The sequence below is a fragment of the Momordica charantia genome (genome assembly GCF_013281855.1).
Source record: "Momordica charantia cultivar OHB3-1 chromosome 1 unlocalized genomic scaffold, Mcharantia_2.0 BLBB01000001.1, whole genome shotgun sequence".
Taxonomy (NCBI): Eukaryota; Viridiplantae; Streptophyta; class Magnoliopsida; order Cucurbitales; family Cucurbitaceae; genus Momordica; species Momordica charantia.
Window position 1 is genome coordinate 3,548,348 of NW_028275157.1, and position 16,578 is coordinate 3,564,925.

Below are 16,578 nucleotides of genomic sequence, written 5' to 3' on the forward strand. Positions count from 1 at the left end.
TTTTATGACCTCTTTCATTTTGAGCTTCAGCCTCATTTGACTCTCAATAGAATTTGTGGCTCCTTCTACCAATATGATTTTGTGCATTCAAAACCTGGGGCTAATTCCTCTTATGTCCGCTATGGTCCATCCAATAGCCTGGTTGTACTTAGATAATACCTTAAAAAGAAATGATTCATGTTCATTAATCAAATACGAAGAAAGGATAACCGTCAAAGTATCATTTTAACCCAAATATGCATATTTTAAGTGAGAGGGCGTGCGTTTCTTTTCCAATTATGGAGGTTTAACAATGGAAGGCTGCATGGATTTCAAATAGCCGTCGTTGGTTGCAAGAACTCGAACGTCTCAATTTTTGCCAAAATTGTGCTTGCACAATTTTGCCTTCTTTTTACGCAACCTCCAAATATGCTTCTAAGTCCTCCACAATCATTTCTTGGAGTTCCTCCATAGTTGTCCCTATTGCAGAGCACTCAACGACTTCATATGGGAGACGCATCGCATCAAGGACGTTGAATGTGACTTGTTCATTGTTGACCTCTATGGTTATCTCTCATTTTGTAACATTGAATATAATGTCATCGGTTGCTAAAACCGCCTCCCAATAATGATTGCCACTGATACGAATCCATTTGCGACCAATTACATGCACCAAAGGAGCAATTACAAGAAGCAAGACAAGAAGATTCAAGAGGCTTTCACACTGCACCTTCAAAAGCTTGTTAATGCACAATAATCAACAAAGATTTTTTAGCCCAAATTTGTTCATAATGTCACTTCAATGAATCAAGAAGAGAATGGAGCAAAGATGGCACGGAAAAAGTTGTCTATTTTGAGAGATGGCACGGAGGACAAAAAATGTGTGCATAATTGTGAACAGGTGCCTTGGCAGATTGCACCCCTTGGGAGTTTGTGAAGTCAAAGCTTGTCAAATGTCATCCAAATGTGAAGCGCCTCCTACAGCACATATATAAGACCATTTGAAGCGTGACTATGTTTTCTGATCCGCATTTAAGTGTCTAGAATGATGTGCAATCAAGTTTTAATTTGCATGTCTTATTTTCTACAATTTGCATTAAGTAGTATTTTGAAAAACTTTTGGTGTTCTTATGTTGAACGACCATTTGGCCTATTTAAAGGCTTGTAATGCTCTTGTTATGGGGAGAACTTAAGATTAAACATATTGGAATTCAAGTACTTTTGTTCCTTAACACATTTGTTGTTGCTTCTTTCAAATCTTGCTTTAGGTTTGATGTTAAACTGATTCATTGGATTAGTCTCGATCAAGCTATTTCTGGAGTGAGTCGTCTTAGGATCTAGGAGTGACCATCGTAGATTCTAAGTCCGATCTAAGAGTGATTCATCTTCTAACCTTACTCTTGGTTGAAATCATTCGGTAAGTTAGTCGTTTTTGTGAATGTTTGCAAGGATCTTAGAAGGACCTCTAGCTTTGTAAACCCGAGCAACCTTGGCGCTTATCAGCCACCTCAATATCTGCTTCACAATCCAAAATAATGAAATCGGCGGAAAAAATAAACTTATAGACTTTAACAATAACATCTTATATTTTTCCTTCCGGTTTCTTTATGGACCTATCAGCTAGTTACAAAGCTACAATAGTGGGACAAGCTTCTCCTATTTTTAACTATGTAAAGACAAAATGATGCATAAGATTAATGCTTGCTCCTACGTCGCACAATGCTCTTCCTAAATTCTTACCATCTATCGAGCAAGGGATAGTGAAACTACCTGGATCCTTAAATTTGACAGGCAATGGATTCCCAAAAGCATCACTACTACACTTTCTTAAGGCTACCGTTTCATGCTCACCTAATTTATTACGCGTAGAAACGATATCTTTTAAAAACTTGATGTAGTTAGACATATGCTCTAAAACATCTATGAGAGGGATATTTATATGCATCTGTTTCAGTATTTCAAAGAACATAAAATTACTATATTGATTCTTTAACTAACCTTTGGGGGAAAGGTAGATGAATTTTAACATTACCGACCCGTGGAGTAGTGTAGTGCACTACTTGCATACCTTTGTCGACCTTCTTACCTTTCTCAAACGAGCTTACGAGTTCTACTTTCTCTCCTGGGTGTGTGTTAGGGACGGATGCAGGTACGGGTGTAGCTACATCGATTCTTTCATCTGCACGTGTTGGTCCATCATAACTCAGTCTGCTTCTTGTGATGACTGCCTTACATTTCTCTTTACCATCTCGATCTCGCTTAGGATTTTCTGTGTTTCCTGGCAATGTACCTTGAGGTATAAACATATGTTCGTTCGCTATATGCCCCACTTGCATCTCCAAGTTTCTCATTGCAGCGTCAGTCCTTGTCATGTATTATTTCATCATGGCCTCCAAACTCCCATTGTTACCACTTTGCTGACTATAGTTCTGCACTCTTTGTTGGTTGTAATGTTGTGGTGGCAATGCAGGTTGAGTGGGAAAACAAGAAGGAGTGTCGTTTTGCTTAAATTGTTGAGCTCGTGCTTTTGCACTGCTACTGGCTCTTCCTTGGTTACTCCAAGACAAGTTTGGATGGTGCCTTCATCAAGGGTTGTATGCGTTTGAATATGAATTGAAGTTCCACTGGATTAGCTGGATAGTTTTCATACAAGTGGTTATCACCACAATAAACACAAGATGTATAAGAAATTTGTAAAACAAGAGATTGTTCAATAATCGCTGCTAAAGTAGCGGTTTTGGTGTCCTTCTCCATTGTCAGTTGTTTCAACATCTCATTCATAGCTATCATTTGGGCTTGTATTAAAGTTGTTTCAACGATTTCATTAACTAACTTCTCTAACAATGAAGCATTGGTTGTGGCATTCAACATTATTCTCGATGGACGATCCAATCCCCTATAGAATTGCTCAATATGCGCACATGCAGGCAATCCATGACTCCGACATCTCCTAAGTAACTTTTTAAAATGCTCCGAAGCTTCTTGAACTGTTTCGTTCTCATTTTGTCGAAAAGACACAATGTCTTTTTTAAGATCTGTGTTCCTAGTCAAAGTATGGTACTTTGCCAAAAACTTATCCGTCAGTTCCGCCCCAGTGGTCATAGAATCTAGTTTCAGTGCATTTAGCCAAGTCTTTGCATTGTCCTAAAGAGAATAAGGAAACAAATTTAGTCCTAGTGGATCTTCAGAGACACTAGGAAGTTGAAATGCATTAGATTTGAGATGGGAATAAGGATCTTCGTTTGTCAATCCTGCAAACTGGCCCATCTTCTGCACCATCTGGAACATGACCGGCTTAAGCTCCAGCTATGCAGCTTGTTGTAAAGGATTACTTATCCCTGAATTTAAGTTATTGAACGTATGAGTGACATAGTTCTATATGGCTACATCTCAGTTATCAGCTAAAAGGATCAGATTAAGAACTTCTCCTCCTCGGTTTCCTCCTTCACCATCCATATCTTCGTTCACAGGTGGATATTGTGGAAGTGGAGGATCTCGTGGAGGAGGTGGATTTCAATTCATCTGGATGGTCTCTTCTTCGACTTCTTAAACTTCTACAACTTCTTGAACTTCTTTCTCTTTTTGATTTTCTCTCTCTTTTCTTAACATCTGTTCACGTTTTCTCATTTTAAGGGTTATTTCAATTTCTGGACCTTGTGCTCATACACAACTCCCTCAAAAGTTAGATATAACAATTAAGTATCAAGACATAGGTATGCAACAATCACAAAATGAAACAATTCACTTGAAAGAAAAAATGATTTTGAAAATAAGTCCCAGCAACAGTGCAAAAGACTTGTTGGGACTTTATTTACCTTTAAATATAAGAGACACGTGCAAGCATACACGGTCACAAGTAATACTTGGGAATAATCAAAGGTCGATTCATTAAGGGCATGTGCTTTTTAAAACGGGTTTAAAGAATTGAATGGTTCAAAATGCAACTATGGTTTATGAAGAAAGTAGTGATAAAATGTTGTTGTTTAGAGTTTCAAATATCAAACAATTTTATAAAACTAAACCTCCTTTCCTCTTACCTTAGTTTTGATGGAAAAATATAAAAGATACACACTTTGGAGAAATGCGCCAGCTACAGTCTAGTTAACTTGGGAATATGAGTTATACTCTTTCACAAACTGCTTTTGGTTGATGCAGAGGCTAGGATAACCTATAATCATATTTCTATGTGTGATTACAATCCTAGAAAGTAATTATCAACTCGTTTTCATTAATGAGTCATAGGGCCTATGTTTAGTAGGAAATGAGTTGAGATTCTCCAAACCACCTCTTCTTGACTTGGACTCACGATTTTGGCTTCATTGAAACATGCTAGAAATGACTCCCTTACCCATCATTGAGTGAAACGCACATTTCAGAGGTTTGACCATGCCAAAAAGCTCCAGGCGCTTTTCCCGCAAAACATTATCTTACGATTTTCTTCCAACTTTGACCACGTTTTTCTCACATTTTTGCGAAGGTACCATATATTGCATATTATCCATAAATGATTTATGCATGTTCTACTTTGAGAATATGCAAACCTCTTTAGCTAATCATGATGGAAAAGGGATAATTTTGATGGTTAAACATGCGTACTGACTCACATTTCTATAGTAAAAAGTCAACCCTAACACAAAGGTTGCCCTTGAGTCCAAACTACCTACGATGAATGTGCTCGGCCGTGCGCAAACCTTTAAAGACTCGATGTTCCAATGCACTTTCTTGAGTAGAGGTGTTGACCATCCCACTCGGACGCTGTCGTTGCCTTGCATGAACGCTCAAAGTTCCAAGGCTCCTCTGAGTCCATACTGCCTACGTATCATCTACTCAAACGTGAGCTAGCTTCTAGAGACCCGATGTTCCAAGTCACTTTCCCGAGTACATTAGTCGGTTAGGGCTCCCGCTCGGATGCTATCATTGCCTTATCGGAACACTGAAAGTTCCAAGGCTGCCCATAAGACCAGATCGCATACATGGATTTGCTCAGCCGTGAGCAAGACTATGGAGACCTGATGATCCACGACACTTTCCCAAGTTGGGTAGTCAACCAGTGCGCCTAATTGGACAATATCATTCCCTTATATGAACACTCAAAGTTTCACGGCTGCCCCCGAGTCCAGACCGCCCACGTGGCATATCATTTGCTGTAAGCAGGCCTTTGGATACTCGATTTTTTAAGGCACTTTCCCGAGTATAAGAGTTGGTCAGGGCTCCCGCTCAGATGCTATTGATAACTCTCAATTAGAAAGTGTTTCATAGGCGTTTGTGGGCATTTTATGTTGTGTAAATGTGATGGTCCTTATCAATAAACCTAAGAAAAATGTGAGAATGCATTGAGTGGGCCCCCAAGCTGCTACAATTCCTAAATTCCTCAGTTTTAATAATTTATGCTTAATAATGGATTGTTCATGTAGGAATGATTGAATTTAGCTGAGTGGATTTAGTTACGTTAGTTCCAGTTCTCCCCTTGTGCAGTGGGAATGTGAATACTCAAGGATGGGGTCCACCCTATAGTGCCTAAATATTGGTTGTATTTCTTGTTTTAGTCACGATGAGAGTCGGGTTAAAGCATGTGTTCGGTATCTCGGGAGAGAGCCGTGAATATCGGGCAATCAGCGTTTTAAAGTAATTTTATATAGCAATTTTTGGGGAGAAAGAGCAAGTGGAAATCACCTCCCCGATTTACTAACAAGTCGTAATTTCACATCATTTTTGTGTTTTCTGATTGGATGCTCTTGAGTATGATTAGAAATTTTCTCTATTGTTTGTTGTTTATTTTTATGCATTTCAGAGTTCACAAAACAAAGTCAAAGCATCGTTTATTTTTACTTTTGGTATTTCAAAATTACTGCATCCATTTGTAACCTATTTCCTCAACGAGACGACCTTGTTTAAATACTACAACTGATAAATTAGTGTATACTTGCACTATATTTCCTAGTGTTGAGGAAATCGAACTAGTTTTTGGCGTCGTTGCTGGGGATATAGAATTCATAAAAATTGGGTTTGTTATTTCGAAATACGGTGCTTAAGGAATCCCTTTATTTATGTGTTGCACGTAGGCTGTGCAGTGGATGAACGATTTTCCTACAATTTAATTTGCATTCGACCAAGAACCTGAGCGCACATTAAGATGAAGAAAGACGGAACAACAAATACAATGTAGAGGAGTAGCCATGAATTCAGACGCATCAGTTCGACCAAAATAGGAACTGGAGAGGATATAAGGGGTTAGAGCTGAAGTTGTCGTCCCAGTCCCTCCCTTGAACGTTGTCCTGCTAGCATATGACACAGAGCATGAAATTAGAGCTTATGTTGCTCCTGCCGTTTATGACTTCAATTATGTGATAGCAGATCTTATAATTGAAGCTGATAGATTTTAGTTGAAGCCAGCAATGTTTCAAATGCTTCAGGCTGTGGGACCATTCCATGGACTGGCATCAAAAGATTCTCATTGGCATCTGCGATAGTTCATGCAAGTGGCAGGTTCATTTAAAGTATAAGGAGTAAGTAAGGAGGCTATTCGTTTAAAATTATTCCCTTACTCTTTAAGGGATACCGTTAGAGCATGGTTGGATTCCCTACTAGCTGAATCGATCACACTATGGACCGATTTAGCAGAAAATAATTTGATGCAATATTTCTTACCTTCCAATAACATCGAGCTACGGAGCAAAATCAATAATTTTCAGCAGCTCCCGAGATAATCTTCAAGTGAATAAAGGGTTGCTTCAAAAGTGTCCTCATCATGGAATACCGTGTTATATGCAAATAGAAACTTATTATAATGTGCTGAACGAGGCAACTCAGCTGGTGATAGACAACTTGGTGAATGGGGCTTATTGTCAAAGTCGTATGAGGAAGCATTCGACATCTTATAGCGAATTTTACGCAACAAGCATGAATGGTCGAAATGTAGGGTTGCTTCTTCAACAAATTTGAGAGGCCTGGTGGCAAATGATCTGGTAGCATACTTCAATTCGAAGATGTCATGGTTGGCTAATATAGTTACGAAAAATGCTAATGCAAGTGAGGCTGGAGCCTCCAAAGCTAAGGTGAATGCTGTACAAAGTGCTCTATGCCCATGTTGTGAACGTAAGCACGAGTTTGAGAATTGTCGAGGCAATCATGCTTTGGTGTTTTATTTGGGCAAACCGCAGCATAATAGAAATCATGTATATAGGAACACATACAATCCAAGTTGGATAAATCATCCTAACTTTAGTTGGGGAGGAAACGAAGAAGGACACAGTGTGGGAACAAGTAATGCTCAAGTATATCCTTAGAAAACACAATATCCACCAGGATTTTCAGGACAGAATCAGCAGGCCACTATGAGGGTGCATGACCAAGAAATTAAATTTTCATTATATGATTCCATGAAATACCCTTTGGATGCTGAGGAATGTATGGTATTGCGAGTGCTAGATGAAGATGCAATGGCGACGCTTAGTGTGGAAACCATGTTGTAGCATCGGAACACTTGATTGAATAATATGATGGAGCAAGCAGATGAAATTTTCCAAGAAATTTTCTATGTGGACTGCGAAATGGAGTTAGCAAAATTATGGTCCAGAGTTCACGAGAGTTTGGAATTAGAGGATGTTGACCGAATGTAGTTGAAACAACTTGTTAATAAGCCACATGAACTAGAACTAAAAGATATTCCGCAATATTTAAAGTACACCTACCTCGGTACGTCCAACATGTTACCAATCATTATTGTCGCAAATCCGTCTAAGGAAAAAAACGAGTTGCTGGCAGTGCTGGGGGAACACCGAAGAGCCGTAGGCTGGACAATCGCACATATTAAGGGGATAAGCCTTAGTTATTGCATGCATAAAATTCTTTTGAAGAATATTGAAAGAATTCAGTGGAACCACATTATAGGCTAAACCTGCAATGAAATAAGTTGCGAAAAAAATAAGATAATTAAGTGGCTGGATGTTGTGATTATATACCCGATCTCAGATAGTGAATGGGTCAGTCAAGCACAATGTGTTCCAAATAAGGGAATGACAGTGGTTGAGAATTCAAAAAATGAGCTAATCCCCACTCGAATAGTTACAGGCTGGAGAATATGTATGGACTACTAGAATATTAATAAAGCTACAATAAAGGACCATTTCCCTTTGCCTTTCATGGACCAGATGTTGGAAAAATTAGTTGGGCAGGAGTATTACTGTTTCCTTAATGGATACAATGGCTACAACTAGATCACTATTGCACCTAAAGATTAACACAAGACAACCTTTACCTCCTTATTGAACTTTCACCTTTAACAGGATGTTGTTCGGTCTGTGCAATACTTCAGCCACATTTCAGCACTGTATGATGGTCATCTTCTCGGATCTAGTCGAGTCCGTGGTCGAAGTCTTCATGGACAACTTTTTGGTATTCGGGGCAAGCTTTAATGATTGTTTATGAAATCTTCAATGGGTGCTGCAGCGTTGTGAATAAACCAACCTATTGATCAATTGGGAAAAGTGCCAGTTCATGGTACAAAACGGCATATTGCTGGGGCACCGAGTCTTGAAAAACTAATTGAAAATGAATAAGGCCAAAGTATAAGTCATTGAGCAGTTGTTGTCGCCAGCTAATGTAAAGGGAGTCCAAAGCTTCCTAGGCCACGAGGGCTCTACCGACGCTTTATAAAGGATTTTTCTAAATTTTCAAAACCGTTATGTTCTTTGATAGAAAACAATAGGTTTTTTTTTTTTTACTTTTCTTCTTACCGTTTGCAAGCATTTGATGAACTGGTGTATGCGCTCACCCACGCCCCAATCATGCAAGCCCATAATGGAAGCTTCCATTTGAACTAATGTGAGATGCCAGTGAGTTTGCCGTACGAGTAGTGTTGCGAAAAAGAAAGATAAAGCATCACACCCAATCTATTATGCCAACAAGACACTGATAAAGGCTCAATTTCACTATACCATTATAGAGAACGAGTTCCTTGCGGTGGTATTCGCATTTGAGAAGTTTAGAGTCTACCTGATGGTAGCAAAAGTGATAATCCACACTGATCACACTGCATTGAAATATGCATTAGCCTTTAAACCCAATCAAATTTTAGCAAAATCAAGCACCCTAACAAAATTGTTTTGCAACGACGCTTCAGTGATTTAGAGCAATAGCTACCGTCGGGCAAACAGGTACTCCTTCACTGAATTGAGACGTTCTCAACTAAATTTTGCACCAAAATAACTCTTATTCCTATAAACTTTAGTCATCGTTTGTTTGGTTAGGAAATTGCTAACTAACTTAACAACTCCCCAGAAGTGTGACCCGTCATTTTCGTACCTCAAAGATCCACCCCAATAATACAGCCGTACGGAAGGAAAATATTGGTGCAAAACCTAAGAGACCCTTATCCATTTCTGGAGTTTGCCTTTGTTTTGATTCCATACAATGAACCCTCCGTAGAGATGGTCGCTCCAGGACGACACGAAGGTCATGTATGAAACCTCAAGGTGCAAACCAATGGCGGAGACGGCAGGATATGTTGTCACACGTCCTTCTCCCACTTACTATAAATACTATCTCTATTCACCTCAATATTAAACCATGCAAACACCTTCTGTAGGGAGGCCGCGCCCAGGGCGACACGAGGCCGAGCATGGAACTCACAGTGTGAATATAAAGGAGAACGTGATAGAGAGAGGAAAGTATGTTATATATACTTTGAATCCAAGAGCGGAAGCGGACCGTTGATCGTGATATTTGGGTAACAAAATCAAAATGTGCAAGAAGGAAAAACAGGGGGAAAATTATTACCTTTGAAGAACGTTTCTTCAACTTTTTCCCAATGAACACCACCAAACGATCTTCCTTGCTATCCTCTTGGGTTTCGAGAAAACGCTTGTGGGAGCGTTTCTTTGGAACGAAAGGGATAGTTTGATTGAGAGAGCTTGATCGAGAGAAAAAAAATGGAAGTTTTGCCTCTTTTTTGTTTTCGTTCTGTAACCATTGCAGGCTTTTGGAGAAAACCACATAACTCCCCCACTCCCCTGCAATAATGCAGGGGAGTTAAATATTAATATTAATATTAATAATTAATATATATATAATTAATTAATTAATCATATTAATTAATAAATGTTAATTAATTATTAATCTAAATAATAATTAATATATATATATATATAAATAATTAACCCTTAATTATTTATCAGATGAATAGAATCATATTCTAAAACATTTCTCTCGTATAACCTATAGTTCTAATGTACATCTTATGCACATTATTTTTAACCTATAGTTTTAATATGAATCTTATTCTTATTAATTTTATTTGAATCTCATTCAAAAAATTTCTCTCATAATATATAGTTTTAATTTATAATTAACTATATATTATAATGTATCAATATACATATAATACCTTAAGTAATTTGAACAATTCAAATTCTTCCAAAAACTTGATCCTCGTTTTACCCGTTATGAGCTAGCAAGGGGACCTAATGGACCTACAGATCAGAAGCTCCAATGATGCAAGATTAATCGGTCAAACTCATTGGCCGAGTTAATCAAGATTCGTTAACTACGGGTCATTCCACTAAAGACCCGCAGTTGCACTATTCTCACTGCAGAATGTTTTCGTGTCTATGGATATACGACCATTAATGACGAGTCAATCCTTCACGAGTGCTCGTAACTCAAGTTGGGTCAAATTACCGTTTTACCTCTGAGTTACATCTTACTCCTTAAATACCACTTCTCCTCTAATGAACAACCCGGTTATGGTCCGACTAAGAACTAGATGTCCCTCTCAGGCCAATGAGAGGGTGGGGCCCCTTGTTCAAGTCCCGGAGTCAGCATTTAAGGGAACACTCATCTACTCCCTTAAAGTCGGAGAGAAGTGAATTCCATCTTGTGAAGTTATGTTCCCAGCTCCCCACTCGGTCTCGTCTCCAAAATGGTAGGAATGTTGAGTAGGCAACTTGAGCCACTCTCACCCATACAGATCAAAGGACGAGCCCTCACGGGCGGAAGTCCATAACTCACTCAGGATTGAGAATGAGTTGCATGGTCATCCTAAGAAATAGCAATCTATTAGTTAACGGTGTTATATCTAAAGATTGGCTATTTCGTGGTCCGGTCTTATACAAACGCATTGTATAGGATACCCCTACTCGCATGTCTCCACACGAACGACCTGGATCGAGTCGTCTGTAACCTTTACAGAGTGGGCCGTATCCATAGTGTTGCCAAGATAAGATACCCAGCCTTATCCATATACTATAGACCCTTTAGGTTATTCACGGGACATTATCCACTTGTATATCAAGCTATATCAAATATATACCTCATATATCAGGGGTATATCAAATATATACCCAGTACATATACTGTCCCGGTTACACTAAAATAACCTCGGATGTTTAGTTTATTGGATTTTGGACAATGCAATGCTATGAATTCAACAACAAATTTATTGAATAAAAATTTATTGAATATACATTTGTTTTTACACAAAATACAAACTACGAGTTTAGGGAAACACATCCAACATCTTAAACTAGGTTTACGACCTCCAAAGTTCAAATGGTATTTAAGAAATACGATTTAATGGAACATTGTTTAGGATATAAATTGCAGTGTCATCTGCATAACCCAAAACGAGTCAAGTAATTGAGTATAGCTCATCATTGACCGAACCATGTCTAGCAGGATTATGTTTCTCCTTTCTGACACACTATTTTGTTGTGGTGTACCGAGTGCTCAGAGTTGGAAATCGATTACGTGTTCTATCATATAGTCTTGAAATCTGAAGTCCATGTACTCACCACCACAATTTGATCAAAGTTTTTTAATGGACTTACCTAATGAATTTTCAACTTCAGTCTTATACTCTCTGAACTTTTCAAGAGATTCAAATTTATGTTGCATTGCGTAAAGATACCAAAATCTTGAATAATGATCTATGAATAGAGATTAAATATTCATACCCGCGTAATAGCAACATATGCATAAGCAATACAACCTCTTGGACATCTGTCGGCATAGAAGAAGGAAGATGGCTACTAGGTCATCCATATTGAACCACCGGACAGAGTTAGAAAAGTTAGTCCCACAAAGAAAGAAATTTTAGGAAATGTTGACAACGTCAACTGGAAAGAAACCATCAATTAATAGTTAAAGTTATGAAAAATGGGATTTAGAAATTAATGTTGTTCGGGTTAATGAGTGCGATTATGATGAAAGGCGATTAGAAGAGATCGAAAGGGTCTACCTTAGAAAGAATCAATCTATGGGTGGTAAAAATTATGGAAATAAGAATTTAGAAGCTAATATTGCTAGGATTAATGAGAATATTGATATTGAAAATAAGAAAAGAGAGATTACGATTAATGGCAAAGATTTATGGAAAATTTGAGAAAATTGAGTGAAGGAATACAAATTGCATCAGGTGATACAAATAATCGTCATAGGTTAGATTTCCCTCAAAACAACCCTGTATCTCAATATTTAGAGTTACCCATTCCACCCCCACCCTCTATTGCTGTTAATGTTGGTATAAAAGGGTAGGAACAAATTAGTTTTGACTGGAACACCCCACCAGCCACACTCGAAGGTATTTCACCTCCAAAATTTCCATATCTCATTTTGACTAAAAATCCTTTAGTTTTTTATGAATTAGAACGGGAAAAGACGAAGTAAAAAAACGTTGAAAATTTGGTAGCCTTGAATGAAGCAGTAGGAGAAAATCAATTGGAGGATGATGGAAACAACCTGGAATCTCAGGGTAGGTTGGATGTTATTTGAGATGATAAGGATATTGGAGATTTACCCCAAGAAGTCGATTGAGAAGACTATGAGGACGGAGAAGGACAGGATGATATTTCATAGTTTGAAGTTCGTATGCATACTCTGGTGCATGAGTACAGCAAGATGAAAAGGACGCCCCTGTTTAACTGCAAGAAAGAACATCCGACCTTGTGGATGTCCCAAATGAAGCGATGGAGAAGTTATCTTCCTCTTATTCAAAAGGTGTGTCCCCTTTTTTTTCAAGTATAAATGTTCTTGATCTAAATTTCATTGTTGATGCAAATAACTCAGAAGAATAGGTATGTTTGACCAAAGTTTTGAAGAAAAAAAAGAGTACGAATTTCGAGACCTCGCATCCGGGCCGCTGTATCATGCTTGGCCGCCTAAAAAGCACCTGAGGCTCGTCCATCTAAAATGTAACGCCCCAGAACATTTTACACTCTTTTAGGTAGCATTAATTACACCACCTCTTTAATCTTATCTCTAAAACACGAGATAACTAACTCCCTGTGAAATAATTAAATAGTATAAAGCTTCAACTCTCATCAATTCACCGAAAATGAAAAAAAATATCAATCCTATAAATTATCATTCAATCGTCCTCCGTGGACAACTCCACAAGGCAAATCCATTATTCCAACTAAGCAAACTCAATGAATGGAAGAAAACTAAAAGAAACACCTATCCTGAGTCAAGATAAACAACAGGTGGGAAACTCCCAATAATCATATAGGAACAAGTGGTTTGTTACCCAAAACAATAAAGCATAAACCATCTAAACCTAAGCTAAGCAAAAGTAACTGTGCAGCCTATGGTCCTCTCTCGTCATGTCTCCTCCGCATCATCACCATGGTCGTCAACAAAATCCCCGCCTGAAACAATAATTACGGGGGGGGGGGGGGGGGGGGGGTGAATATATAAAATTATACTCAGTAAGTAGCCCTCAACAACCACAAACAAGCATCATGCTCAAAAATCAGGAAACATTCATAGACATGCTCTTCATTACATTATACAATCAAACATAAACACACTCTATAGGACCCGGTGCTAACCACAACCATGTACGATTCAACTACCGATGTAACGCCCCAAAACGTTTTACACTCTTCTAGGTAACGTTAACTAAACCACCTATCTAATATTATCTCTAAACACGAGATGACTAACTCCCTGTGAAATAATTAAGTAAAATAAAGCTTGAACTCCCATCAATTCACCAAAAATACCAATCTTATAGATTGTCGAACAATCGCCCTCCGTGGACAATTCCAAAATAAAACATTTCATGTCCGCCTCAGTGGCTAGGAATCTTAAATAAAAAAAAACAATCGTTTACCTAAAAATCCAACGAACAACAGTGGCGCGTATAGCAATAACATCCGTAAAACAAAAATTCTAAAAAGAGAACAAAAACGTCCCTTGGGTCAACACAATGCCTAGTATCTCCATAGGAATAAATTCTAATGCTACACGTAACGAACGACATTTCCCTCTATTATAACTGACTCGTCTAGTGATCCCTCCTCGGTCAAGCCCCCTCCACGTCATCACAACGGTCGGCCCTGTTCACACCTGAAATAATTAAGGAAGAGGGGGGTGAGTACATAAAATACTCTGTAAGTAGACCTTCCTAACTAAACACAACAACATGCTCGCACTCACAACCATATAAAAAAAACAATAGCAAGACAATTAAATAGGCAGCGGAGGATAATAACAATAGATTAACATTTCCATACAAACAATCAATTGTCGGGACTTCCGGGACTTCAACCACCCGACTCACTAGCCTTTGCCCCACTTGAGCTAACACTCTCTCTACACCCCATGTTGGTACTCCAAGTCTAACTCTTCGAGGCATAACGGCTCTCGAAATTTATCCCCAAGATACCGACCTCCCTTTACAATGCTTGATGTTCGACCTTGCCATTTATCCTCAAGGCCTGGAACTGCTACTCACAAGCACCACTCTACGTTAGTCCTTCAAGCCTAACTCTTCGAGTCGCATTGGCCCTTAACATTTATCCCCAAGGCCACAATACTCCTCTACAGAAACTTGATGTTCGATCTTGCCATTTATCCCTAAGGCCTTGAACTGTGCACCAGTCCTTGACATTTATCCCCAAGGTACCGATGACTACCCAGCGTATTGGTCATTGACATTTATTCCCAAGACCCCAATACTCCTCTACAGAAACCTGACGTGCGGCCTTGCCATTTATTCCCAAGGCAACCACTCAAGGCTTTGAATAACCAAACGATTAATAAGCATTTTCAATTCAGACAACCCATAGATTAACGAACTGCCAACCCGTCCCTTCACTTTTCGCCATTCCCACTAGTCCTCCCAAGACCACCTACAAATAAGTTTCCCACATTTCAATTCACAGCACAATCCCCCAGCATGCTTTTCATTGTAACAAACAAAACACTAATCCAACAGCTCACAACCAAAACAATATAAACTAATTATCAGGCTGTCAACGCGAGCATTTCATTTCCAACATGTTTACAAAACGTCATGAGTCAATTACTTCCAACCACAATAATCAGAATTGACCAGTCACATCGAACGATAAGAAGAAAAAAAAAACATGTTTTCTCATAATTGTTCAATGATGAAAACAGTAACACATAACTCAACAAAATCACTAGAAGTTCACAAAACCAAAAACTAACAATTCCTACATGCACAAATAAATTATTCTAACTAAAAATCAGCACCAAAACCATTCCGTTAACGCTAAATAATGCACGCGCTCACCCCCTGGTGCTACTTACACAACCACGTCCCTAAGTCTTGCGTCGATCTCACACCTAAGCATAAAAAAAATAGAAAAAAAAACAGCAAGTTATATGTACGGTTCAGCCTTCGAAATCAACTCTAAGAGGGTTCAAAGGGCTCATTACCGCAAAATCGACTTCGTGTAGGTGTGGGTAACTTAGATCTAGCTTGCAAAGGTGTGGGTAGCGTAGATTGGCTTCGAACGGATGAGGGTAATTGCCGAACACCACCAAAACGCTGTTGTCCACGTTTTTGCAGTAGAGAAATGTGCCAACACGACTTCCAACGGCTTCGTTCTGATGTCCGTTACTACAAAACAACTTTGCTTATGTGTGGGTATCCCAAATCGGTTTCGTTTGGGTGTGGGTAATCCAAATTTAACTTCGAACAAAGGTGGGTCAAAGAAAATTGCCGAGCTTCACGGATCTAAGCTGTTCGAGGTCGTTCGAGCTTGTCGGATCGGAGAAAAACACCACGAAACAACACCCACGCGCTGCCGCCTGCTGCTGCCCTACCCGCGCTCCGCTGCTGCCTGCTGCTGCCTGACGTCGTGTTCCGCCGCTGCCCGAAGTCGCACTCCGCTGCTGCCAGTCGCGCCGCCTGCTGCTGTCCGTCGCGCCGTCTGCTCCTGTCTGCCGGAGAAAGTGCTGCCGTCGGTGCTGCTTCGTCGGAGAAGGAGAATCCGAATGGGGGGGGGGGGGCAGCGGCTTCAACAAGAGAGGGAAGGGAGGAAGAAGGAGAGGGAGGAGAATAAGATGGCTAGGGTTATTTTGTTTTAAAACATATAACTCACATGGGCTTGGGTTATTCCTTCACTTTTCTTTTGTTTAAGGCCCACTTACCCAATCACTCGTTGTTAAACAAAACCAAGCTCACGAATCAAAACATTTAAATCCTATTACAACCTCCTTAAGCTTATTCAAAACCAATAATAGAATTTCGTAATTGGCCCAACGGCCCAAAACAAGTGCCAACGAAACGGAATCCGTGCTAAACAATAATTTAATAAGTAACTACACGCAATTAACTCACCACCAATT

The 16,578-nt window shown here is 39.2% G+C and overlaps 1 long non-coding RNA gene across 1 annotated transcript; it reads right to left on the bottom strand.

The window, feature by feature from the left end:
• Nucleotides 1-13,965: 13,965 nt before the first annotated feature.
• Nucleotides 13,966-16,295, bottom strand: LOC148213104 (uncharacterized). Its single transcript, XR_015788481.1, has 3 exons — nucleotides 15,664-16,295; nucleotides 15,518-15,570; nucleotides 13,966-14,325 (listed from the first exon to the last, which is right to left on the bottom strand). It is a non-coding gene; the product is annotated as an uncharacterized LOC148213104 (long non-coding RNA).
• Nucleotides 16,296-16,578: the final 283 nt, after the last annotated feature.